This window comes from Pelmatolapia mariae, linkage group LG16_19 (genome assembly GCF_036321145.2).
Source record: "Pelmatolapia mariae isolate MD_Pm_ZW linkage group LG16_19, Pm_UMD_F_2, whole genome shotgun sequence".
NCBI classification, from domain to species: Eukaryota; Metazoa; Chordata; class Actinopteri; order Cichliformes; family Cichlidae; genus Pelmatolapia; species Pelmatolapia mariae.
In genome coordinates, this window is record NC_086241.1 from 64,785,323 (window position 1) to 64,811,876 (window position 26,554).

The following is a 26,554-nucleotide window of genomic DNA, read 5'->3' on the forward strand; positions in this document are numbered from 1 at the left end:
AATGTATATATAGACACGTGTGTGTGTGTGTGTGTGTGTGTGTGTGTGTGTGTGTGTGTGTGTGTGTGATTTACATTGCTGTGCTTGAGAGCCACCTTCTACCGGAACCAAATTCCTTGTATTTGTCTGCACATATACTTGGCCAATAAACACGATTCTGATTCTGATTCTGATTGTTAATTGGCCCACATTGGCTAAAGATAACCCTCAGTTCTCTGCATTGCATAGTCTGCAGTCCCCTTAAAGCAGGGTGGGCAATTCATTTTCCCAAGGGTAACATGTGAAAATGGGACAGAACTCAGTTCTGTTCAGTATCTATTTATGTCTTTATAAGCTTGTTGGTGCAGTCCTCCACAACAGGCTGGTTTATTGTGTAAACCCTTGGGAAAATTCATTAAGTGATTGGTAGCAGAATTCATGTTTACATAGGAACATCGTGGAAACAAAGGGCTCTTCTATGGGCAGACAATGACAATCAGACACTTAAGGACAGCCTCAGACATTTTTTATGACTACTTTATCAAGAGCGGATGTCAATTAAACTTCAAGACTTTTAGGAATTTGGGAAATTTTGGAATGCATTTTGAATGACATGCAGACTTGCATGGGCGGATAGATTCCTCAAATGGTATTCCAGCCATCTGCCACTGTAACACCAGTGGTGCAATTTCATGAATGTTCCTATATCCAGTCACACTGTCAGATTCTGTCCTTATCCTAAAAACCAGACCCATGTGGTTAAAAAAAAAAGTACTTGAAAAGCGCCACTCTCTGCTTTTATTTTGAAATCTGTATGAGGAAGCGATGTTCTCCTCTCAGATGAAACAAGGCACTTGTCGGACCTGACACGCTCCGGGGATTAACGGTAACAGAGCAGCGACCTGCGAAGAGGATCGCGAAGCAGGTTAAGCTTTCAGTGAGCGAGTAACCGGGCGACAGCTTGGCCGGGACGTTACTGCTCTTTTTATTCTGCTTCATTTTCTGCCCTTTTATACATTTTCCTCTTCTCTTTAACTCCTGACTGCAGCGGAGACCCACAGAGTTGAGAGAGGGTGAGCGACGGGAAGAGAGACTCAGAGACAGAAAGAGAGAGAGCGAGAGAGAGAGGAGAGCGAGAAAGAGAACGGGAGGGAGTGGGTGTAAAAGAAAATCCCAAATTCGATATTAAAAGCTTGTCTAACAAGCCAGGAAATGTACTGGTTTGGATTTTTAAGTGCTTAATAACCAACAAACTCTCCCTAACCCGCGGAATTTTTCTGGATTAATTTGAGTTTTCCACCCCTTTTTTTCCTACCTGGGATATTTTCTGCCTTGCAGCGGAATTCTCCCTGTTTCACCTGCCTAGGTGAAAGAGGGAGGACAAGGAGCGGAAGAAGAGGCGAGAAATAGAAGACAAAAAGAAGGAAGATAGAGAAGAGGAAGGAGACGGGCGGAGGGCTGAGAGAATCACTACAGTTTTCTCTCGGATGGGATTCTTCCCTTACCAAGCGGATGGAGGGATGAAACCGGGAGAGAAGAAGACGGGGGAGAGTGTGAAAGAGAGAGGAGCGAGAACAAGAGGAGGATGTAGTCGTCGGGCGCTGTGAGAATGCAAAACGGACGCACCCCTCCGGAAGATCGGATTGAACTATAAACCTAAACGGAATTTACAGACAACCAAAGGATATTACGCACATTTACTTCGATATATACGTATATGGGGTATATTTTCGTATTTGGAGCATATTTGTGTGGAATTACAACTATAATTGCCACTATCTTCGCAATAATGGGATTTGGAGAAATAATTGCGCGCTGACAGCCGGTGAACGAAGAAAACCTATCCTTGAAAGAGGTAAAGTTTAAACTCTTTTATTTCTTGTTTAACGCACAAAATGAAGGCTCGGCTTTCTCTTGCCCTCTCTATCTATCCACCTATGCCTCCAACTCTTCCTTCTCTGTGCCTGGGTCTGCTGGAGCCGGGGAATGGTCGTCTGTTGAGGGGTAAAAGAGTTATTTCTAGACTCCCGTGCGCTGACATTTAGTCTGGATGCTGATATGCTGCGGGAAGGAGGCAGAGGGGGTGTAGTTTGATAGCATTGGGTAGGTGGCTGGAGGGCACAGAGAAGGGGCTAGTGCATTAAAGAAAACCACCACTGAGAACATTGCAAGGTCAAAATTGAACCTGGCGCAAGTTACAAAGGCTCTGTGTGAGTCTGTGGAGGTAAAGCCTACATTTTGAGCAGCTCTCTCCGTGTGTGTGTGTGTGTGCACGCGGGCGCTCGAGCCCGCGAGCCCAACCAGAAAGAATGAACAACTTGAGCGTGCGCGTTACGTGCGTCTCCAGCGAGAAGAAACCCACTTAAATGTCCATGCAGCGGTTATTAAAGCGCGCAGGTATCTGCACTTCAGCACGCCTTTTTGTGCAGTACGCGCCACACCTTTACCTGATACCTGAAAATAAATAAAATTAAATCATGCATCGGTGTTTGTGCGCGTGCGTAAAGCAATTAAACCCGCACACAATGTAACTACAACACCACAACGATGTAGCTTTAGTATCCACCGTCTGTCAGTTTCAAATAATGACAGGGATGTTTTGTGTATGTGTGTGCGTGCGCGGGCACGCGTGAGACAGCGAAACTGGGGGGGGGGAGCCCGCTACCACTGAATAGCATAGGCAAGTATAGTTTGTGTGCACAACATAAAAAGTACAATATCTAAACAACCTGAAATTATATCCATTTATTGATTAATTTCAAGGTTTCCTGCATTTTCAACCCATTGCGCTGATCTTGACTCTGCATCAGAGCAGATTCTGTGCTGGGCCCATGTCAAAAGCTCCTTGGCTGCTGTAAATGTGCTCTTCGAGCTGGAACTGTGGCATCCACAAAGATATAAAGTCTACAGTGTGATAGTAGATATGCTTACACAACAGAAGCAAACTGCTAAAACCACAAGCCTTACACATATTGGCCCAGCTCTGGAGTGTGGTCCACTGGCACTCCATGTAAACATGGTCATCCATGCCTGCAGTTCATATGGGTTTTCAAAAACCATCAGTTAAGTTTAATGTTTGTTTTACGTATCATTTTTGACAGTGTGTAGCTGGAAGGTTGAATATCCCTCCAGCCCACAGGAAGTATTTGTATAAAGAAATGAAAGCAGTTTTGAACTGGCATTGTGCTCCATCCCTTGGCTGAGACTCATTCCTGCATTATAATGTATGAAACACAGAAAAAACACACACAAAATGGCTGCAATGAAAGTGGCTCTAATAATAAAATAACGTTTATGATGGGAAATGCTATTGTTTGTTGCTGTCATTCCAAAAAAACAAAAACAAAATCCTGTTCACAGATGTCCTTTCAGGGGGTTCATTTAAAGCAGAATGAAAATTATTGACCAATTATGTGTATTTTTTTTAAATTAATTATGCCCTTCATAGAAATTTTTACTAATCTAACCAAATTTGTTCCCATGTCATCATTACCCTGTCTGTGGGGTTCCTTCTTTTGTCTTTCCCACGGTTCTGCATTTTGCTGGATTGGAGTTTCGTCAGTTTGTACTAGTACAGTAGCTTGCATTGATTGATCAAGGCAATAAATTTATGCACACGAGCCACTCGTGCTGGTGCTAATGGCCCGTGGATATGGAGGCATTATGCAAATGCGTCCCCTGCTCTAGAAAAAGAGTGTGGGTGAATGAGCGAGGAGAGAAACTGGTGATTTTTGGTCCATTTTAGTTGTGTTTAGCCTCCTCTTCATGCCTGAAAGGAGTGGTTTACCATGCCATTAGGTTTGGGATAAATGACACCGCATGTGTGTTACAAACTGAGTTTTCATTTTGAAAGACTTGGAATGAAGAGTTTCTATTAAAGCTACTTCAGAATAGTTGCTGACATTTGATTTACCTGGGTTACATAAGTGTAAAATTTATAGCATTTGATGACCATCTGATGGGCTTGTAAGACTTGGTTTATGCTTTTGTGTGTGGTGATGTCTATGAAATTTCTCTCAGGCGTAGGTGTGATTCAGAAGCATTATTCTTTACCTTGCATTACCACAACCCCAAAGCTTTATCCTGCTGTACTACAGCAGGATAAAGAGGTGGTAAGGCTGTTATTTATTCTTTATTATGCCCATCTTTTTTCCCTCTGTTTATCTGTCTCCAACTTTTTTCCTCTCTCTTTCCTCTCTCTGTTTAGCTATCTGACAGAGGGCTGCAGGATCCTGCAGAGTGGGTGGTGGAGCTCTAATTCAATTTATTCTACTGCTCAGAGACAGACAGAGAGAGCAGGGGAGATAGTGAGAGAAAGAGGGAGAGGGATGGAGACCACAGATGTTAGGGAACATTTCCTATTAGCAGAGGAGAGGGAGGCCTTATAGGGAGCTGGCCTGACGATGTGACATCTGGAATGCTTCTGCGGCCGTCTGAAATTATGTGTGCATGAGTGTGTGGTCATTATTGAGTGAAACAACATGTCCTTAAAATGCCATCAGAGTCTGGAGGACCAAACAAAAAAAAACCCTATTCTTCTGTCTGCTGTTCACTAAACTATCAGCTGAGGCACACATGAGTGACAGCTCAGAGCTGTCAGACAAAGTGACCGGTGACATTCACTGAGCTCGTTTCTTCCAGTAAAAAACAAGCAGCTGAGATCCTGTTATCTTACAGTATGTTGTCAAAATACTGCGTGGAAAATAATCTATTAAATGACTTTTCTGTCATAAACCACAGAAGTAAGTAAACCCTCAGTCAAGACTTTATTGGATCTTAAAGTAGCTCTTAAAAAGCCAGTATGACTGCGTCAGAGTCACTGTTTCCTAACTGGTTGAGATGTTTCTCATTATGTAATTAGAGCTATTCTTTCTGATTGGTGTTGGAGTCTCACCTGGCATTTATGTATTGGGATTGTTGTTTGCATTAATCTTCACTGATAATACCTTATCGCTGAAGTGTCTGTCTTGTTGCCCCTTAATATGCCCCATAATTAAGCATTTTTCTCAGAGACTGTCGGTGTTCTCTTTATTTTATTAGAACATGTCAGGTGTCAAGTTTAATTAGGTGTATTCAGCTATGTATTTGCAGTCAGCGATGATGTGCCTCACGATTTGATTTGGGTCCTCATTTCTTGTGTATATGCTTCCATTAAGTGAATTATTATGGAAAGCGGCTGATATACAAATAACACAGCAGCTGGAGGAAGCCAGAGGGAGTGTGGGTTGGAACTGTGCCTCCCATATCATATATTTCCATGTTTTGTTTTTTGTTTGTTTGTTTTGTTTTTTTATCTCACCAAAATATTGTTTTTTTTACTCTGACATTAACCACAAATTTGCCTACAATGCATCAATCATTTGTTTGAAGAATATTATACATAATTCCTGAATGTTAACCCAATTCAGTGGTTTCTGTTTGAGTTTAGAAATTTAGCATTTCAGCTCTTAACTACAAAATTCACTGCTCCATTTGCTTATAAACAAAAGCAAATCCATAAATAATAATTATATAGAATTTTACCAGTTAAATTGACATACCAATTCACATACCAACACTAAAATACTGTTGGGTATAAACTAAGTAACAATTTGATTGCTTTGCTAACACATACACTAGTACAGCTATAGTGTATAGAGCTACTAAGTTACTTAATTAACCCTCTCGAGGCAGTTGTTGCCGATTTGCAACAGTTAAAAACTAACAACCTGATTACCCTACATACATATTTTATGAGTTTTTTTTTTTGATAATTTTCCCCAAATATCAGATTTTTCCTGTAACTAAAACTTAATTTGAGCCTGAGAGGGTTAATAGTCTTTCTCTGTAAGGCAGGATTAGTCTTTGGCTGATTGGTAGCTCTAGTTAAGATCCTGATTGAAACCCATTACGAGGTCTGTAATTATTGTTGAACAGATTTGTCTAAATTTGTAAATTTATCTCATCAGCTTCTTAAGTGCAGCTTCAACACACCGTCTGTGTTTGTAGTAAATATGTACTATTTTTCTTCTCATATGGTCTCTTTCTTTCTTACGTAAGTTACATAATGTTCACACCCACATTAGCCACCCCACCCCTCCCCATGCTAAAGTTTTTCACACACCTGCTGCTTCACAATCACCTGTGATGTGTTTGACACTGCATCCTGCTTTAAGAAGCCGGTGGGGAGAGTGTTTGGGTGTACGTTTGGCTGTGCGTGTATGATGGTGTGAGCATGAAGACTGTGTGACATGACAGATGTGAGGCATGTTGGGCAATAATGAGCTGTGTGCAGCACAGATAACTGAATGTGACACAATACAGATTTCTGGCTCAGTGCCTACAGCACTGTTACCATGTCTGTGTGTGTATCTGTCAGTCTACTACTGTGAATGACACATATGCATTAGGTACAGGCTGATTAAGTAGACATTCACATTAACCTAAGTGGGAAGCATTGGAAAAATGTGATTCCACTCCCATGGGAATGCAAAGTTGTGATCTACTTAAAATGTGCTAATTTATAAGCAAGTAATGTAATAGCCAGCATTCAACCAAGACCAGGGGGCAGCTAAAGAAGAATTGATTTGTTTTTGATTTTAAATGTAAACTGTTAAAAATTGCTTGAGGCTGTGTGTTGATAAATGTTGGTGCTCTTTGGGTAAATCTGTCTGCTCCAGAGGAACTCAGGACTTAGCCATAGGACGGCATCAATTACAGTACAATCAGATTCTGACCCATCCATTTATTAATCCAATTACTGTTATTGTAAATCTGCGAATCACATTCATGTACTTGGGTGATGAGGGCGATGATTTAGTGAAGAGCTGCAGAACAAAAGTAAAGTTTTGCCACTTTGCTCACAGCTTCAAGCCATCCATATGTGCTGATTATGCACTCTATCCAGCAATTTTTCCCCATCTTTGAAAACACCAGCAAGTGCAAAAACAAGACTTGTTTAAAAAAAGATTCAACACAGTAAATACTGTGCCATGAATTTAGTAAATCACGCTTGTGTGATTCATTTAAACGCTCTTCTTCTAAAATTTTGTAGACTGAAAGTTCAATTCTTTATTTCTTGTTGAATGCATATGTAATAAATCCTAAAATTAAAAGCTTTAAACTATTAGCTACCAAGGAGTAGCACCATTAATTCATTCTTATAGGCTTAAATATTACCAGGCTGTTACACATTAACATTAACACGCTGTAAACATTAAACAGACAAATTTGAAATCACGCAGGAAAAATTGAATAATAACAAACCCCTAATGTTTTATTTCCCAACATGCTGATCAACTTTAATCAGCTTACAGTCTCTTGAGTCTGTCATTGCTGGTTGAACGACCAATCCCCCCAGTTTCAAGACCTCTGCTGTCACCTATCAAAGATCAAATCAAATCAAATCAAATCACTTTTATTGTCACATCACATGTGCAGGTACACTGGTACAGTACATGTGAGTGAAATTCTTGTGTGCGAGCTTCACAAGCAACAGAGTTGTGCAAAATACAATAATGTAAAACAAGCAAAATATAAAAATGGCTAATCTAAAAAGTAATAAATATATGTACAATATGTAAAGGTATATACATTACTGAATGTGTATACTAAATATGTTTTTCTACGTGTGTGTGTTTGAGTGTGTATATAGTATGTATATACATGTTTTACAAATGAAATAAAGTAAACAATAAAATAGATATATAAAATATACAGAGGTTGGTATGTGCAAAACAGTGGTATTTATATACAGTATGGAGTGCATAATGTCGAAGTTCCAGTAGTGAGGGTGAGGTGTCTATGAAGTGTTCAGCAGTCTGATGGCCTGATGGAAAAAGCTGTCTCTCAGTCTGCTGGTACGGGACCGGATGCTGCAGAACCTCCTTCCTGATGGTAGTAGTCTGAACAGTTTATGGCTGGGGTGGCTGGAGTCCTTGATGATCCTCCCCGCTTTCCTCAGGCACCGCTTCCTGTAGATGTCTTGGAGGGAGGGAAGCTCACCTCCAATTATCCGTTCAGAGCACCGCACTACTCTCTGGAGAGATATGTCTCTGCAATTTAAAACTGTGAAAACCAAAATTCCAAAAGCATTTCTGTCTGGAGAAATGTGTGTGTCTTCACTAAGTGGGCATTTTTAAATCTTCATTTTAAATGACTTTCTGCTTCTAAAGTTAAAGAGCATCCTTTGTGGTCCTGTGATGATTAGATATTGTGAGCCCTAAGCTCTTACTCCTGAACTAAGTTTTCCCTTGTGGATTCTGTTACTGTGTATTTTCAAAATTAGAAACTGCATTTTCAACATTTTGCCTCCATCAACCTGATGTATATGACAAAGTTAGTGATAAAGTCCATTATCCAGAGTAAATGCACGACTAATTATGTAAACTAATAGAGTACATAAATTAAATTACCAGCACATGCAACTTCATTTTCAGTAATTTCAATACAGTGAGAGAATTGTCAAGTTGCAGCACAAGCTTTTTAGCATATGCATAACTGTTTTTACTGTCAACACAAGACTAATTACAAATATTGCAGAACAGTTTTTATCAGGACACTTCAGCAGACATGCACTCCATCTGTGAAACTGGACCACACGCTGTAAAACACTGCATTAGCTTAACACAGTCCTATGCACAGTCCTATAGTATAGTAGCTTTCTGAACAAGTCCCAATAGTGAAGTGTGTGGAACATTTTATAAATCAGGATGCTTTGTAGCATTTTCTTTTCAAAATATTATGAAATTTCTTCTCCAGACATTGACAGGAGGATAAGACTGGGACACAGATATTTGATAACATTTTCTGACCTATAGCACCTTGGAAGTAATTTTTAATGTCAGTTCAGTCAGATATTACCTGCACTTAATGATTTCCCATGGAGCGTTAGCCATTTCCAACCTCACCATCCTCTGCCTACAGAATGGCTGACAGAATTGAGTTTGTGCAACTCTAGATGGCTGTGAGTCCTCAGCCTCCGATAACAAAGCATTGAGACAATGTGTGCGTGGTTTGTTTTGCTAATCCTGTTTTACAAATTTGTATTTGTATGTTCTCCCCAACTGTCATGTCTTGTGTACCATGCAGGAGTGTCACTTCAGTGTCTTACATAAAAAAAAAAAACTTCTTGCATGAAAAGTTTCTTTCATGACAGTACCACTTTTTTCACAATAGAATACACATCAGAAACACAGAAAATGGTGATGATATATTTTGTTCAATTAGAAGCATGTGTAGTTCCCCATCAGACTGTGTTTTTTTAGTTATCCAAAAACACACTTACCTGAAAAAAAGTATACACTGGCTTGATATAGAATCATGAAATGAGTAGCCAAAAGGTAAACAAACAACACCAAACACTTGGCATTTAAACAGGGACCACAATCCACTGCCAAAGACAACATTTGAGAGCACTTACTCACACTGTGTTGAAAGAATAGTGTTTAAAGTGGTTAATTTTCCCACAGCCTCATCCCCCTTTCTGTGTAAATGCTTTCATCAAGGTGGATTCCTAAATATCAGCTTTTGTAGTACACAACACTGCATTGCTGGCCTAACTTTAGGTGCATTTTTTTTTAAACGTGAAGTTTATATCTATCCTGAAACTTGTTGGAAAAGTCTCTGCTAGGCCATTCCCCTAAAGAGGGCTTTCACAGTTAGCTTATCAAGTAAGATGAAAGTTAAAACCACTATGAATATTCCTCCCTGTTCAGAAAGCTGGTTGTGAAAGTTGGAGATTTCAGAAAATGAATAAAATGCTATATGCTGTGTTGGACCTTGAAGATCAGATATATGCTATATTTCCACTGGTTTACATAGACCGATCAGGCAAAATGTTATGGCTACCTACCTAATATTGTGTTGGTCTACCATGTGCTGGGGGAACAACACGTTATGTGCCAAAGCATCCCTGCCCTGTCAGGAGCACTCCTTCACTAGACCCCTGAACGTGTGCTGTCATATCTGGCACCAACATGTTAGCAACAGACCCTGGGACTTCCATGGATTGGACTTGTTTGTCCAGCACATACCACAGATGCTCGATTAGATTGAGAGCTGGGTAGTTTGGAGTCAACACCACAAACTCTTTGCTGTGCTCCATTCCTCAGCCATTTTTACTTTGTGAGTGGGCTCTTTATCCTGCTGAATGAAAACCACAGCCACTAGGGAGTAATCTTTCCATGAAATGGTGTACATGGTCTGCAACAATGCTTAGGTAGGTGGTACGTGTCTTTGTCCCGTCTTCATCCGCTCACCCCCAACCGCCCCCAGATGGCTGCCCTTCCCTGAACCTGGTTCTGGTGGATGTTTATTCCTGGTGAAAGGGAGTTTTTCATTCCCACTGTCGCCAAAGTGTTTGCTCATAGGGGGTCATATGATTGTTGGGGTTTTCTCTGTTTTCTTTGTATTGGGTCTTTACCTTACAGTATAAAGCGCCTTGAGGCGACTGTTGTTTTGATTTGGCGCTATATAAATAGAATAGAATTGAATTCAGTTGAATTAGATATCAAAGTAAAATGCACATGGATGGCAGGACCCAAGGTTTCCCAGCAGAACGTTGCTCAGAGCATCACACTGCCTCTACCACTTTGCGTTCTTTCCATAGGGTATCCTTGCGCCAGGTGTTCCCCAGGTAAGCAATGCACATGCACACAGCTATCCTCGTGATGAAAAAGAAAATGTGATTTATCAGACTAGGCCACCTGCTTCTATTGTTCTGAAGCAGGGTAGGCAGTTAGAGCTAGGCGAGTCTCCTTGCTACTGGCTAAAACTAGTTTCATAAGCTTAATTACAGAAGAAACAACAAATACATCAAAAGAAGATATTGACTACTTGACTGTCACTTCTTTTAAAACTAGATTATAAAAAAAATTAAACAACTTTGTGTAAAAGTACTGAAGACCACAAGTATTGTTTGTTGCTCTTCACATGTATACTAAGGATACCATATACAATACCAAGGGACTCTGTATAATAAAGGGCTACAATTTCCACACTGTACAGAAAGGCGGATGGCTTAAAACAGCACAGTCAAAAGACAATGCAATAATGCCTTGCCTTCTTTATGGCTTGTGCTACACACCATTTAAAGCTATATTATGGACCTTTCAGGACAGTGGACGTTAACATGAAGCAAGTAGTCATTTCAGCACCACGGACAGCTCAGTGTGCGGCAGTAGTTTGACTGTTTGAGGCTACAAACAGGTTGTAGAGGCTTTAAAGAGTTCAGTGATGGTCAGCTGTTGTTTTTGTTTGTTTGTTTATGCTTCTCTCTCTCTCTCTCTCTCTCTCTCTCTCTCTCTCTCTCTCTCTCTCTCTCTCTCTCTCTCTCTCCTCTCTCTCTTTTGACGCAGGGCTGAAAACCGAGTAGATTAAATGGTGCATTTAATTAAGAGGCTTGGGATCAGGAAGTCAGAGATCAGTGTTGGTTCTTGCCAACAATAGCTACATTTAGCCTAGCTTGTTAGTGCATGCCATCTGTTCACACGCAGATTAACGCTACACAGCAGGCCGGCCCCTAGCAATGGGTGCATTTTGCAGTGCGGCAGAGTATAGGTTGCTGTTTAGCGGACTTGAATTCCTTGGGAAGTCTTTGGGTTAAGTGAACTAAAAGGTCACCTTTTTAAATTGTAATTATTAATACAATACAATGGAGGTCATGACTGTGTTGTTTCTTCCTTTTGAGCTATGACATTGTGTCTCATTAAACTCCCCAACTCCAAGTTAATAAAATAAATGCCTTGCTTCTTCTGAAAGTGCAGAGCTGAAAATATTATATTCAATTCACAGTTAAATCTCATTTGCATCCATATGTGCTGGTTGTTGTTTAGGGTTCAATGCTGATTTCTTTTCTTTTACTCTTATGTGAAGCCTACACATAATAGTATGTTTTAGGGTGCTTTTGCTTTCACTTGAGGTTTTATCCATCTGCTTTATAAGCAATAACGATTCCAAATCACTGCATCCCACTTAGCTAGCTTTTACACCAAATACTATAAATAGCAGCCAGCTAATCCTAGTTGCTGGCTGTATTTTTATTTATTTTTTTACTCTTTCTGCTTGGCAGTAACCTGAGCTCAGCAAGCTGCATCCCAGCAACAAACACTTCAAAATCTGATGACTTGATATGTTTGGCTAAGGGATATTGATATGGTTAGAGGCATTTTCCAAAAACTTTGAGGATGCTGAGCAGTTAATTATTTGGGGGAAAAAAACAGCTGGGGCACAGTGTAGCAAGTCTAAAACAGATTGATTGGACAGCGACTGAGCTGTGTGTTTGCATTAGATTAGAAATGACTGTACATATAGAGGTTGAAGTTGTGGAAGCATTTTTGCAAGTATTTTGTAGGATTTAAATCTCCTTCAAGGAATGTGATTAAGCATATTAGCCCTGCACAGTTCACTTGACCATTTAGCACTCTTCAAAAATACATATTTCTTTAACCTTGTGTTGTTAGTGTAGAAGACAGTAAGGCAGGATTCACGCAGTTTAATGCGTCTTTGCTCTCACTTAGTTTGAACAAGGTGATGTTGTGTGTTGTCGAAATGAATCATGGATCCAAGACTTTGTCTTGCATGCTCTGCTTGCACTCAAAGTTGAAGTTTCTTTGGGCAGCTGCTGCTAGCCAGTCAAATCACAGAATGAAAATAACACCACAGGAACAGGGCTCCTGCAGTTCAACAGAATATGTATATAAGGAAATAGAGAGCCGAGACAAAATACTTAAATATTTAAAAATGCCATGATTTTTTTTTGACAACAAACTATTACAGCTGCTCTTTTTGGTGGTTAGATCAAATGAATCCATAGGCCAGCAGATACTCTTTATGGTCTCTCCCCCCGCCTCTGTGTGTGTGTGTGTGTGTGTGTGTGTGTGTGTGTGTGTGTACTCATAGCCTTAGGGGCTGTTTGTCTGTGATAATGAGCTGTCATTTTGTCAGTCAGAATGGTTTGATCTATCTACCACTCTGCTTTCTCACAAACATAAACACAAACAGAAACCGAAAAAAAAGAGTTGTTTTAACATGCTTCTATCTTTATAGCCTTATCTGCACTTGTGCTCTTAGTACAAAACAGACAATTCACACACAGGGAGCTGTGGCTGAAGTTTTGCATTTTGCTTTTGGTCTTAATTATTTGGACCTGAGGAGCAGTGGGATCAGTATTTAGATGTTTTATGGTTACATAAGCTTTGAGGGCCAATGAATATTCTAATCTTGCAGAGTAACAGATGTGAACCATGTCTAAACACATTTTAAAAACACTAACCTGTTATTAAGACACAACATTTGCCAAAGGGCGTAGAGTATGGCTAGACAGCTTCCAGAATGAGGAAGCTGTCTGATATTAAGAATGGGTTTACCATTCTCATGCTTTGTGTCTGTTGCATAACGTTTTGTGAAATAACAGATGGGAATTATAGTGATTTATTAGTTGGCAGTTAATACTGTAACATTAAAGCTTACATATGAATAAACACAAATTTTTTTTCCATTAATGCAGCAGACTTAAAAAACTGCTAATAATCTCCACTCCTTGAAAATGGTAGACCGCTCTGCCTTTTATCTTTTGCCATACATGATATCATGAATCCTTTAAATGTAAGTGTACTTAATCTTTTTTCTCATTATGCCAATAAAGTTATGTCACATGTGGCACAATGCTTGATGAGACACTTTGTATTTAAGAACATATGTCAGGGTTCTAGACTAACTTTTTGCCACGGTTGCACTGGTGTGCCTAAATTTTTTTTCTTAGGCGCACCAGCACAAAAGTTAGGCGCACCCGAATTTTTCAACCGCATCGCTTAACATCGCAGTTTTACATGTGCACCTTTTTGGGGGGGGGGGGATAGCTGTCCATACAGACAATATTGATTTGTAAATGATTAACTAACAATCTTGTGCTTGTGCTTAAAGTGCTTTAACAATGCCTACAATATTGCCAAAGAGTGCCAAACTTAATCATAATCTCGGCCTCCTCTGACGACCTGTTTGCTGTTGCATGCTGCTGAAAGGCAGTGGGGAGAGGGGACACTTGGGCAGTGCATTTATCGCAGCATATAATGTGTTTTCTGGATACACTGTGCTTTTTCAGCGTTCAAAGATTGATGGCACCGTGTCAGAACACTGGCTATGAATTTCAGACGGATCAGGCCTTAACAAAAAAGTTATCAATCGTTCTTTTCATCTTTTCTTATTACCCACAGCTACATCCACTTCTGTCGGGCCTAGGCTACTCACTAGGGCTGGGTATCATCACTGATTTCTATTATCCATTCGATTCCGATTCACGAGGTCCCGAATCAGTTCGATTCAATTTTGCCTCAGATAGTCAGAAATATTATAATTCTGATCATTTATCAGTACTGACACTTGTGAGACTTCATCAGAATTGTGAACATCACAGCAGATGCCTTTATGTCAAAGTAACTGAGAATAAAACACAGAAAAACATGAAGGAGATTTTCCTGGCCTGGCTTTTTATAGCAGATAACCTTAAAATATTCTGCAATTTTGCATAATTTTAAAAAGTATAAATTTCCTCAGTATTGAACAACAGAAATTAGGCTTTCCGAGGTCATTTAATTAAAAAAATACGGCGGTCGACAGTGCTGTAAATAATGTTAGACTGGTGGGTAATAAGTGAATGAATAATGCAGAAAACAGAGATTTGAGATGGGAAACTGTTCTTGAAGTACAGAGAGAGAGAGCTGTGCATGAAGTGTGATTTTATCATGGTGGAAGCAAAACAGCAAAGGTAAGAGGGAATTAATGACGACATTTATCAAATGTGAAGCGTAGTTTGGATCTTCTTTTGCTGCTGGTAAAGTGAATTTTGGTTGGAGAGAGACAAAACCTGCAGCTCAGAATCTAGCACAAAAAAAGACGCAAACACAGCGCGGTCCCGACGCATCAGAATCAGTGAGCTGTCGGCTTTCAGCCCCAACGGCGTGTGCGTGTACGTGCCGTCGGGTGAGAAAGCCGAGAAAGAGAAAGCTGATTCTGATGCGTCGGGTCCGCGCTCTGTGTCTACGTCTTTGTGTGGAATCCATTTATCTGCTCTCATTTGCTGTTTGGTGGTTGTTGAAATAGTTTTGTGAGCTTTAACCTGAGATTCTGGTGTTTCTGGCAAAATACATTTTTATTCAAAAGTCGATTCACGATTTAATGAATCGATATCGCTTTATTCAAGCTACTCACCTCTCTCTATCCACCTGCACATGTAGTCCAACGTACAGATGGACTACATGAATATCTGGACCCCGACCAATCAGAGGTCCCGCCCCTGACTATCTCTGATTGGTTTAGACCACGATAGGGGCATGTGTCTGTTTTTGACCACACAGAGACGTTCAGAGTTGCAGAGACTTTTTTTTTTTTTTTTCACTCGAACAGTTGGTCGCACTGGTGCGACCAAAGATTTTTTTTAGTCGCACCATTGAAAAATTTGACGCATTTGTATATTTGTATATATAGTAAAGGAATTCATGTTAGGGAACTGCAACATTGCGGTTTGTAAGAGCATCCACTGCTATAGTTTGCAAAATTAACTTGTGTGCAGACTTGTATCACAATGCCCAAAATAGATTTTTGCTTTTCTTTCAGATTAAATCAGTAAGGTGCTAGTTTAAAATTGATGGAGAGGCCTTTTAAGATTGATATCATGACTTGCAATCTGTATCAGGAGTGTCTGTTGTGCAGGAAGGGCTGAAAAAAGCATGATTAATGGAGAAGATGCAGGGAGTAGCAGAGTGTGGATTCATGAAGCACAAACACACATTCTTTCCTGCAAGTGTGTATACACACACACACACACAGCATCTACTTATGTAGGCAACTATTTGCACACGCACAAACATAGCAAGTAGGCTGATAAAAGGATGTACCACATTGCTGCAGCTGTCCTCTGGGAACTAAAGTGGAGGCTTGATTCAGCCATTTACCATCACCACACAATGACTCAGAACATTTACTAGATATGGACTGGGCACACTTTTGGACATGCATACATTAAGAGTAATCCTTGGTAGGTTTTGATCTCAGTCTTGATTACAACTGGGTGTGGTTATTGTAGTAGACCAGAATAACATCTAACGATTCAAAGTTGTGGAAGGGGCGTGTGTTTCCTGCAAGCTGGAAATGCAAGAAAGTGAAAATCTTGTTCTGGTTGACCTCTGGTGGTTTATCCTTTCCCATCTGTAGCACTGTGGTGATAAAGTTGCTACGTGACATTTTCAGCTGTGGAAGACAGTAAAATACTGATTTTCACATTGGCCTATCTACCCTGGAGGTCCTTTTACTGAGACCAGGCCTGTGTCTCTCAATAAAATGTAACCCAACACCATTGTTAGATGATTTCTATGCTTAAACGAACTAAAGTGAGTATAACATCCAGGTCTTTATTTCTGCTGCATTCAGTGCGTGGTAGCATCAACTAATCTGGCTGATAATAAATGAGGTGTCGAATTGAGAATTTTTGCACACTGAGGTTTCATTTTGGCCTCACAATTGTGATCACTGATTGAATGTTGAAATGTTTTTCAGGTGGAAATTAAAATTCCTGAAGCTTAAGGTTTAGTAATGTTAAGCTTTTCTTTTTCCTTCATGAAAAAAAAATCACAACCGGTAATCTAATTCCTTATGTGATGACTTTGATCTAACTCTCAAGGTGTCAGATTACAATTTAATTTTTTGGTAGTTTTAAGTAAATGCTTTACAAAACAGCATTCTCTCTCCTTATTTCACAGTTCTTCAGGGCTGCATTCAGCCCAAACAAAATGTATCAAAACGTAATCTGCTTTACGTTCAATTCAATTTCAATTCAGTTTTATTTATATAGTGAAAAATTCATTTATATTCTAAGGTAAAGACCCTATAAAATTGAATAGTTTACTATTAACGATAGTAACTAGTGATTGAATATAGTTGTGGTGTATAAACACACAGGGAGGGAAAAAGAAATGCTCAGTGCACCCCCATGGAAGCCCCCAGCAGCCTGAGCCTATTGCAGCATAACTAAAGTATGGTTCAGGATCACCTGAACAAGCCGTAACTATGAGCTTTATCAAAAAGCAAAGCTTTGAGCCTAATCTTAAAAGCAGAGAGAGTGTCTGTCTTGAAAATCCAAACACACAGTTATGTTGCCACAGTCTGGAACCCATCTACTACTCTCTTGACCTCCGCTCTAATGGCAGTGCTCAGTACTTTCTAGGCTTCTGTGCAGTCAGTGATATCCAGGCCAAGACCTTCTGTTCTGTCTTCCAGTCTCTATTTACATGACTTATAATTCATGACTCACATGAATTATAAAAGCTTGTAAAAATTAAATGGTTGGCATACAATTTAGCCCATGGTGTCAACACTGTCCTTCTTTGTTCCCCACAAAGGGTTTTGCATACAACTTGCAAGGTCAAATATACGTGATCGGTACTACTTGGACTATAAATTGAAACCAGAAAGCTTCTATGTACCAACAATCTTTTTTATTCCTTCTGATTTATATGCAAGGAATGCAGATTGTTATCATGCCTGCCAAGCTGTGTTTTCATACACACCACTATTGATAAAGTTTATTTTCTACACTTAGACCATTTTGGCCCAATCCCATTGAAAAATGCAGCTCATGGTTGCAGATTCAAAATGTTCATGCTCTGACCTTTGGTATTGGAATGCTACTTTTTCTTTAGCTTTATGCACATTTATCTTTTTGTGGAAAATAAGTTAAGAAAGTTATAGTATACATTAGGGCTGCATGATTAATCGTTAGAAAATCGCGATCTCGATTCATACTTATGTGCGATCTCATTTCCAAATGACAACGATTTTTTTAAAAAAAAGAAAGAAAGAAAGAAAGAAAGAAAGAAAGACGACGACGATTGTACCGCATTTTGATCCGGGACATAATGTGCATGAAAACAAGCGCTCACTCTTCCTGCTCAACAAATGACAAGGGCGGAGCCTTATACCACGTGATACAGATACAGATACAGTGTGATGCTCAAATTGGCAGGAAAAAAACAACGGAGAACACGTCAGGGATGACGAGAAAGTGACAGGAGAAAATCCGTCCCGGTCAACCACCCAAACATCAATAACGGGAACCTTATACAGCGCTTCCCTATACACGTCGAACTCCCGCAGGCACAAAGAAATTACGGAGGCTATTACTTATCACCTGACCAAAGATATATCAACACTGTGCAAAACGAGGGATTTAGGAAAATGACCAACAGTAATTAGCTAAAGTCTTTATTTATGTTAGTTCTTTTTTTTAACTCGTAGTTCTAAATTGGAAGATTATTGTGATATTGAAATATAAATATAAAATTATATTGTATTAGTTTTTGATCGATCAAAATAAGCGTCACACTTGCGGAAGCCGATATACCGGCCGAAACGCCGTGCCAGACTTTCAACCCCAGGTAGGCCAATTATGGATCTTCGGATCCACATTATGTCAGCAGCTGTTCTCCAAAAACAAACACGTTCACGCCTCACAGACGACAGCTTACAGTCGTGCGTAAAGATGAAAGTGACTTCGTACAGCCCCGATCGTACAGCAGACGCTGTGCGCAGAGGTTCAGGAGCGGAAGTCCCATTGTAAACATATCACGGCAGACCCGACTATGTTTCCATGAACACGCTTTTCAGCATCTTTTTATTGACCACTTTTCACACACGGTTGCTTTACGCATACAGCCGGTGTTAAAGCTCGCAGCCCGACACACACCAACACAACAGCATAGGTGGCACAGACGTTAAGGCGGCGAGGCATGATTGCGGGTACCGCTAAGGTGCGTCCGCCTCCCCTGCAGCGGCGCTGCAGTCCACGCCCCGCCACACACATTAACCAGGTAAAATACATACTTAGGCGGAATTTTGCAAAGTTCAAAATGTGTTAATTACATAAATAAAATGTAATTTTCTCTGTAGCACTTCATGCATTTAAGCAACACACCTTAGTTGTTCACACAAAGCATAAAGGTAAAAAAAAAAAACAATATATACAGTGTTATGTTCATTTTAGATGTCAAAAAGTATTTGCGGCTCCCAGAGTTTTCTTTTGCGTGGAAATCGCGTCCAAATGGCTCTTTGGGTGTTAAAGGTTGCTGACCCCTGCCCTAGACAAACGCTACACAGTGCCGTCCCGCAACTATTTTCTATTGTTGCACTACCTGCTCTATACACGCAGTGTCGAGCAACGGTGGAGACGGAATTTCAAGCAGTACAACATTTTGCGGCAACAGCAAAATGTGAGGCATTTATTGTTTTTATGTTTATTTATTTTTTTTATGTTCAGTTTCAACTGTTACGAAGTTGATGTGCAGTTAATAAGTGCAATAAATATTTATATTGGAAAAGAAAATTGTGAGAGAATCGTGATCTCAATTCTAAGCAAAAAAATCGTGATTCTCATTTTATGCAAAATCGTGCAGCCCTAATATACATCATGGTCTGCACCGTCCTACATTGACTAATTGCTACATTGTAGTACTGACCTTTGTTAGGGTTTGCTGAGGGAGAACCTCAGCACACAACACAAAGATTTACATCTCCTCTTCTTGCTCCCAAAGATAACAAGTGGCAAGACATAGCTGCAGTCCACAGAGATTTGATTTAATTGTTAGTGAAAGTCGAAGTAGTGTGAGGATCGACCAAAACAAATAAAACTAACTCAGGTTTCATGAAATGAAAAGAAAAGAAAACCTCTTACCTTCCTCAAACCAGAAAAAAGAAAATACAACAAAACAGGCTTCTCACTGCTACCAGGATGGTTCTTTTATAAGGTATTTACATTATACACTACAGATGGCTGTCAGTGAGCTTTAAAAGGGCATCAGTGAAGCTTCAGTTTTAGCTCTTATAATAAACACAACATACTCATCTGGAATCACAAATCGCTCACAAGTAAGCCTACATTTGGATAAGCCGATAGATTAAGTTAAAGACTAACTGCAAACTTTCATTGCTCCATATACTGAGTAAACCAAAATGTTTGACAGTAATAATTGCATAGCAGTGGAAGTCAGAGAGAGCTCTGTGCTGACGCCACTTTGCTGGGTTAGTTTTAATGAGTCCAGGTATATTGCAACATACAGTGAGTCACAGCCTGTGACCCAGTTGAGCTTTGTTGCTCAGCATGACCTCATTCTGACTGCACAGTAAAACAAATCTGATGCTACTGCAGCTGTCTGATTTCGCCGTAACACAATCTGGAGAAAGCTAAGAAGTTACCTGAGCTTTTCAAATGAGTTGTGCCTAATTTCACAGATCTTTAATGTGCTATGTAAAAATGTCACTCCTGCTTTCAAGCAAAGCCATAAATGTATTCAGTCATTTCTGGTGTCAAAACAAACTGCCCGACTTTTCATGTATTCCCATATGGAAAAGATATATATAAATCTTATAAAGTTTGTATCTGTCTTGTGTGAAATTTGTATGAAAAATAGGGGTGGGTTTTGATCAACGGTTTCTCGATTCAAATTGATTCTAGCTTGGATAACGTGATATCGATTCATTAAAATCCTGAATCGATTTTTAAATATAAATTTATGTTTTTGTTTTTTTTTTTTGTTTTTTTTTTAAATTTGTTCATTTCAGGCACAACAAATACATATATTGAACATAAAGTGCACAAAAACAAAAAAACAAAAAAACAAAATGTGCCTGAAAAGGAGTGGGATGAAGAAAACTTATTAATCCCCACCCCTATGTTCATTCATCAACAAAAAACAATAAGCTTCCCGCAGCTACGCCCATCGTTGCAAACCAAACAAACAAAACCAAGCAAAACAAATAGAACCTTCATAACTGAATACAGAATATATTAATTATAAATTGCGTTACCACAGGTAACAGGCAATAATAATTACAAGTAACAAACACACATACATATACATACATACATATGTATCTACACACACATATGTATCTACACACACATGTACATATATATACATACATACACACACTTTTTTTTTCTTTTTTTTTCCCCTTGGAATCCATACCAACAATGGTAAGAGAACAGACATTTCAGAGTACACTAAAACCATCATTGAGTATACTGTGACCAGACCGACTGTTTGTAGAGGAATTTAAATCTATGAATATTTTTGCATTGTTTCAGTTGTAAACTCAGACTGTTCCAGATTTTCACACCACATACAGACACACAAAAACCTTTACGGGTTGTTCGAGTTCTGGGTAATTTGAATTCTCCAAAGCCTCTCACATTATAAGCCCTTTCTCGAATTTCAAATATAGATTGTAAATTTGCAGGTAGAAGTTTATTAAAGGCTTTGTATAAGATTATGGATGTATTGTAATTAACCAGATCCTGGAATTTAAGTAACTTTGCCTGAAGAAAGAGTTTGTGAGTATGATCTAGATAACCAGCCTTGTGAATAATACGCAGTGCTCGTTTCTGTACTGTGACTAATGGATTAGTTGTGTTTTTATATGTGTTTCCCCACACTTCCACACAATATGTAAAATATGGAAGAACCAGGGTACAGTACAGAGTACGAAGTGCATCTTTATCAAGGTATGGTTTCACTTTGTTCAAAACTGCGAGGCTTCTGGAAATTTTGGTTTTTATGTGTCTGACGTGGGGTTTCCATGAAATTTTGTTATCAATTACGACTCCCAAAAATTTGTTTTCACTCACATTATCAATGGGTACACCTTCTATAATAATTGGTAATTCTATATTATATTTTAAATTACCAAAAAACATTGCTTTAGTTTTATTTATATTTAATGATAATTTATTTATATCCATCCATTTTTTTTTATTAATTTTAGCTCCCTGTTTACGGTCATTACAAGATCAGTATAATCATCGCTACTGAAAAATATGTTGGTATCATCTGCGAACAGTATGAGTTTAAGTACTTGAGAAACATCAAAAATATCATTTATGTAAACATTGAAAAGTTTTGGTCCCAACACTGACCCTTGGGGAACACCACATGTAATACCAAGTTTCTCAGAATGGTAATGCCCTATGCTAACATATTGTTCCCGACCCGTTAGGTAACTTTTTAACCAGTTACCAGCTTTCCCTCGAACACCATATCTTTCCAATTTATCCAATAAAATTGAGTGATTGATTGTGTCGAAGGCCTTTTTGAGATCAACAAAAATACCAACTGCATATTTATTTTTATCCAGTGCATTAGTAATTTCTTCTACTGCCTCAATTATCGCCATTGAAGTGGTTCTTTGCGTTCTGAAACCATACTGACCAACATTTATTATTTGATGTTTTTCAAGGAATTTTTCTAATCTTGAATTAAAAAGTTTTTCTAAAATTTTTGAGAATTGAGGCAGTAGAGAAATAGGCCTATAATTGGTAAAACTGTGTTTGTCATTACTTTTGTATAGTGGTATTACTTTTGCAATTTTCATTTTTTTTGGAAAACAACCGGACTGAAATGATAAATTACAGACATATGTTAAGGGACTAGCAATATTCAGAATAACCTGTTTAACTACAGACATATTTATGTCATGATAATCCATTGAAGACTTACTTTTACATTTTAATGTGATATTTATTACTTCTTGCTCATTTGTAGCTGAGAGGAACAGTGAAAAGGGATTTGATTTTATATTACTGATATTTTCATTTTTTTGACACAGGATGTCCGCTGCTAGTTCAGGGCCAACATTTATAAAAAATTTATTGAACCCATCAACAATGTTACTCATGTTGTGATTTTCACCATTTGCATCAATGAAATATTCAGGATATGATGTTCCAGAAGATCCTTGTTTAATTAAGTTATTTAACACATCCCAAGTTCCTTTTATATTGTTTTTATTTTCATATAATCTTCTTCTATAATAAAGTTGTTTACGCGTTCTTATAATATCAGTCAATTTATTTCTATATGCTTTATATCTTTGTTCCACTTCTTTTGTTTTTACTTTGATGAACTGTTTATACAGATTGTTTTTCTTTTTGCAAGCATTGATAATTCCTTTTGTGAGCCAAGGACTTTTTATCTTTTTTTTCTTTGTCCTGTATTCGTTTACAGGACAATGTTTATTGTACAACATAGTAAAAATATCTAGGAAATTTTCATAAGCCTTGTCCACATCTGACTCTTCATACACCGAACTCCAATCTTGTTGCGCTAAATCGAAATTGAAGGCATGAATTGCTTCTTCATTTATTGTTCGCTTTGCTATCGTAATCTTGTTATCTATTTTTTTTTAATCACAGTCACACAAAGTAAAAACTGGTAAGTGGTCAGACAAGCAGGCCACTATTAATTTGGAAATCCATGACATTAGTAAAAATATTGTCAATAATAGTGGCGCTATGTGATGTTATTCTGCTTGGCTTTGTTATTGTTGGATATAGTGATAAGCTGTACATCGTGTCAGTAAAGTCATCAATGGCTTTTAACCTTGTTGGGTTCAACAAATCAGTATTAAAATCACCACAGATGAATAGTAATTTTTGGTTCACCGAAGCAAACATTTTTTCTATCCATTCATTAAAAATGTCAATACTTGAACTGGGTGTCCGATATATGCAACTTATTATAACATTTCTCTTTTTTTCATTCATGATCTCAATAGTCAAACATTCCAAAATTCCATCAATAGCCATAGACATAGTTGTTACAACATTATATCTTATAGAGTTATGAACATATATAGCAACCCCTCCGCCCGCCTTATTTAATCTATTCATGTATTTTAAATCATATCCATTCAAACCGAAATCTATTCCTTTATCGACATTGAACCAAGTTTCAGTGATGGCTATAACACTAAAGGGGCGAGAAAATTGTTGCAAGTAGTCCTTAATGAAATCAAAATTAGAGTACATACTTCTACTGTTAAAGTGAATTAATGAGAGCTTCCCGTCTAGGTTGATTTTTTTTTCATATTGTTCCTGTGTGAAATAATTACAATTTTTAACAAAAGAAGAGAGAAAATTACTTTCAGAATCTATTTCTGGGTCTATTATATTATGCTCCTTATATTCACAATCTAGATCAATTACTTTCTGTTGGAGAATTGATTTCAACGTGTCCATGTCATTTCCTGGTGTAATTAGAGATGTTGGTGTATTTATCATCTTTGATTGTCATTAGAGTTATATATTACCTCGATACATTGGTGTCAGTTGTACTTGTCCAGGTCCTCCATGTTCCTCACTATCAGTACTTTTGCCTCTTCTGGTGTCCCGTTTAGCTTGATGAAAATCTTGCAGTTTGTTACCCATATATGTTGTATTTTACCGTTCTTCTTCAGTTGCCTTGCCTTCCTCGCGATGTCTGCGTTTTTTTGTGTCAGATGCTCATTAATGAAAACATCCGTGCCTCTCAGTTTGCGTCCTTGTTTCAGCAGTGCGACCTTGTTCTTCCGATTGACGAATCTCATAATGACGGCCGGCGGTCTGTCGCTCCTCCTGGGCAGTGGGTGACATGCTTCTACATGCTCCAGGTCCATCTCTATCCCTTTGCTTTGGAGGAAGGACGCCACCTGTTGCTCCACCGAGCGGGTCTCCTCGTCGCTGGGCTCCCCGACGTTCCCGGCCACCGCGCGCGCATACGAGCGCGGCTTGATTTTAATACCGCTGATGACCACGTCGTTCGTACGGGTGTACTGCTCCAGCTCATCCACCCGCCGCTCGAGATCCATGATTCGTCTGTCCTTCTGGGCATTTTGGAGGCGTAGCTGTTTTACTTCCTCCAGAAGCCCCAGAAGCAGCTCCTGCTGCGCCCTGACTGCGGCTACGTCTCCGCACAGCGCTCCGAGGGAGGTTTTTATGTCCTCGACCTCCTCTGGTGTTGGGCCTTTCTTGGGTGGCATACTGGTTAACCAGCCTTTCCAGTCCAGGGGTCCTTTCTTATTTTATTTATCTGGCGAGCTAGCAGTTGCTGGTAGGTAATCCGTAAACTTGCTAGCTATCTCCCGGTTAGGGAGCGCAGCCTGTTGTTCAACATGAGCTGAACAAACAGCAAAGTTCTGTAACAAAGTTTGTTTTGTCTGCAGTTGTTGCCCGAAACGCCAGAATCTCAGGTTAAACCTCACAAAATTTCAACAACCACCAAACAGCTAAAACAGTAAATGAGAGCAGGTACACGGGTTCTGCACAAAGATGTAAACACAAAGCGCGGACCCGCTGACGCATCAGAATCAGTGAGATGTTGCCTTTCTCACCCGATGGCACGGACACGGTCGGAGCTGAAAGCCGACAGCTCGCTGATTCTGATGTTTCGGCGGGTCCGCGCTTTGTGTTTATGCCCTTTTTGTGCTAGATTCTGAAGCTGCAGGTTTTATCTCTTTCCAAACAATATTGACTGAACCAGCAGCAAAAGAAGATCCAAACTACGCTTCACATAAACATCGTCATGATTCATGAATTCCCTCTTACTTTTGCTGTATTGCTTCCACCATGATAAAATCACACTTCATGCACAGCTCTCTCTCTCTCTCTCTCTCTCTCAGTATACTTCAAGAACAGTTTCCCATCTAAAAATCTGTTTTCTTCAATATTCGCTTGCGCACAAGTCTACCGTTGTTTACAGCGCTGTCGGCCGCTGTTTTTTTCCTTTTACTTACTTCCGAAAAGAAAGCCTCATTTCTGTTGTTCAATAGGCTACTGAACAAATTTAAACTTTTTAAAATTATGCAAAATTGCAAAACGCTTAGCTGTGTCTCTAATAAAACCTCTGTAACTTTGCTCTGCTTCACTTCAGAAGGATCAGGTAATGGTCATATGTTGATTAATGGTTTTCTTTAGTTTTTGATCTACTGCAGAATATTTTTATAAAATCCCAGGTCAGGAAAATCACCTTCATGTTTTTCTGTGTTTTATCCTCAGCTACTTTGACACAAAGGCATCTGCTGTGATGCTTACACCTTTGATAAAGTCTCACAAGTGTCAGCTTTCTTTTTATAGATATAAAAATATGGAAATGTACTGATGATCTGAATTATAATATTTCTGACTGTCTGAGGCAAAATTTCCCCGATTCAAATCGAATCGAATTGAATCAAATCGTGGATCGAATCGATTCGGGATCTTGTGAATCGAAATCGAATTGATTCTAGAAATCAGTGACGATACCCAGCCCTAATGAAAAACATACAAGAGTGAAAACAGATATAAGATCCCTTGAAAAAATTATATAAATGAAACTTGTATGTTTTGGATACTTACTAAAACAATATATGAAAGTAATGAGAAAGTGTCCACTTTCATGAGTAAATCATATACGCCTTATATGATTCACTATATGAAGCAAGCTAAAGCTGATGCAAGTCTTTTATAAGTTTTTTCTATTTCTTTTCCATATGGGTCATGTGGAAAAAGTGAAGTGTGTGTGTGTGTGTGTGTGATCTCAGGTGATGTTGAGCTAACAGAGAACAGGCTAGTTGGCCTTAATCCTATCCTGCATGTGTGTGGTAGTATTAGATGTGTCATACATACAGTAGCGGGTAACCAGTGCTCACAAGACCACACCCATATGCACATACACGTGTTCATAGCGTGCATGATGAGATAAGCTTGTTAGCAAGGCTTTGGCTCAAAGGAAATATTTTATTGTGCCAACAGTATCTA

The 26,554-nt window shown here is 39.1% G+C and overlaps 1 protein-coding gene across 2 annotated transcripts in view; it reads left to right on the plus strand.

Annotated features, from left to right (window-relative positions):
• Window positions 1-859: 859 nt before the first annotated feature.
• Window positions 860-26,554, plus strand: part of lrfn5a (leucine rich repeat and fibronectin type III domain containing 5a) — a 125,978-nt gene continuing 100,283 nt past the window's right edge. For both annotated transcript variants that reach the window (XM_063498946.1, XM_063498945.1), the window contains exon 1: window positions 860-1,834. The gene's annotated coding sequence lies outside the window, so the exon portion shown is untranslated. The remainder of the gene's footprint in view (window positions 1,835-26,554) is intronic.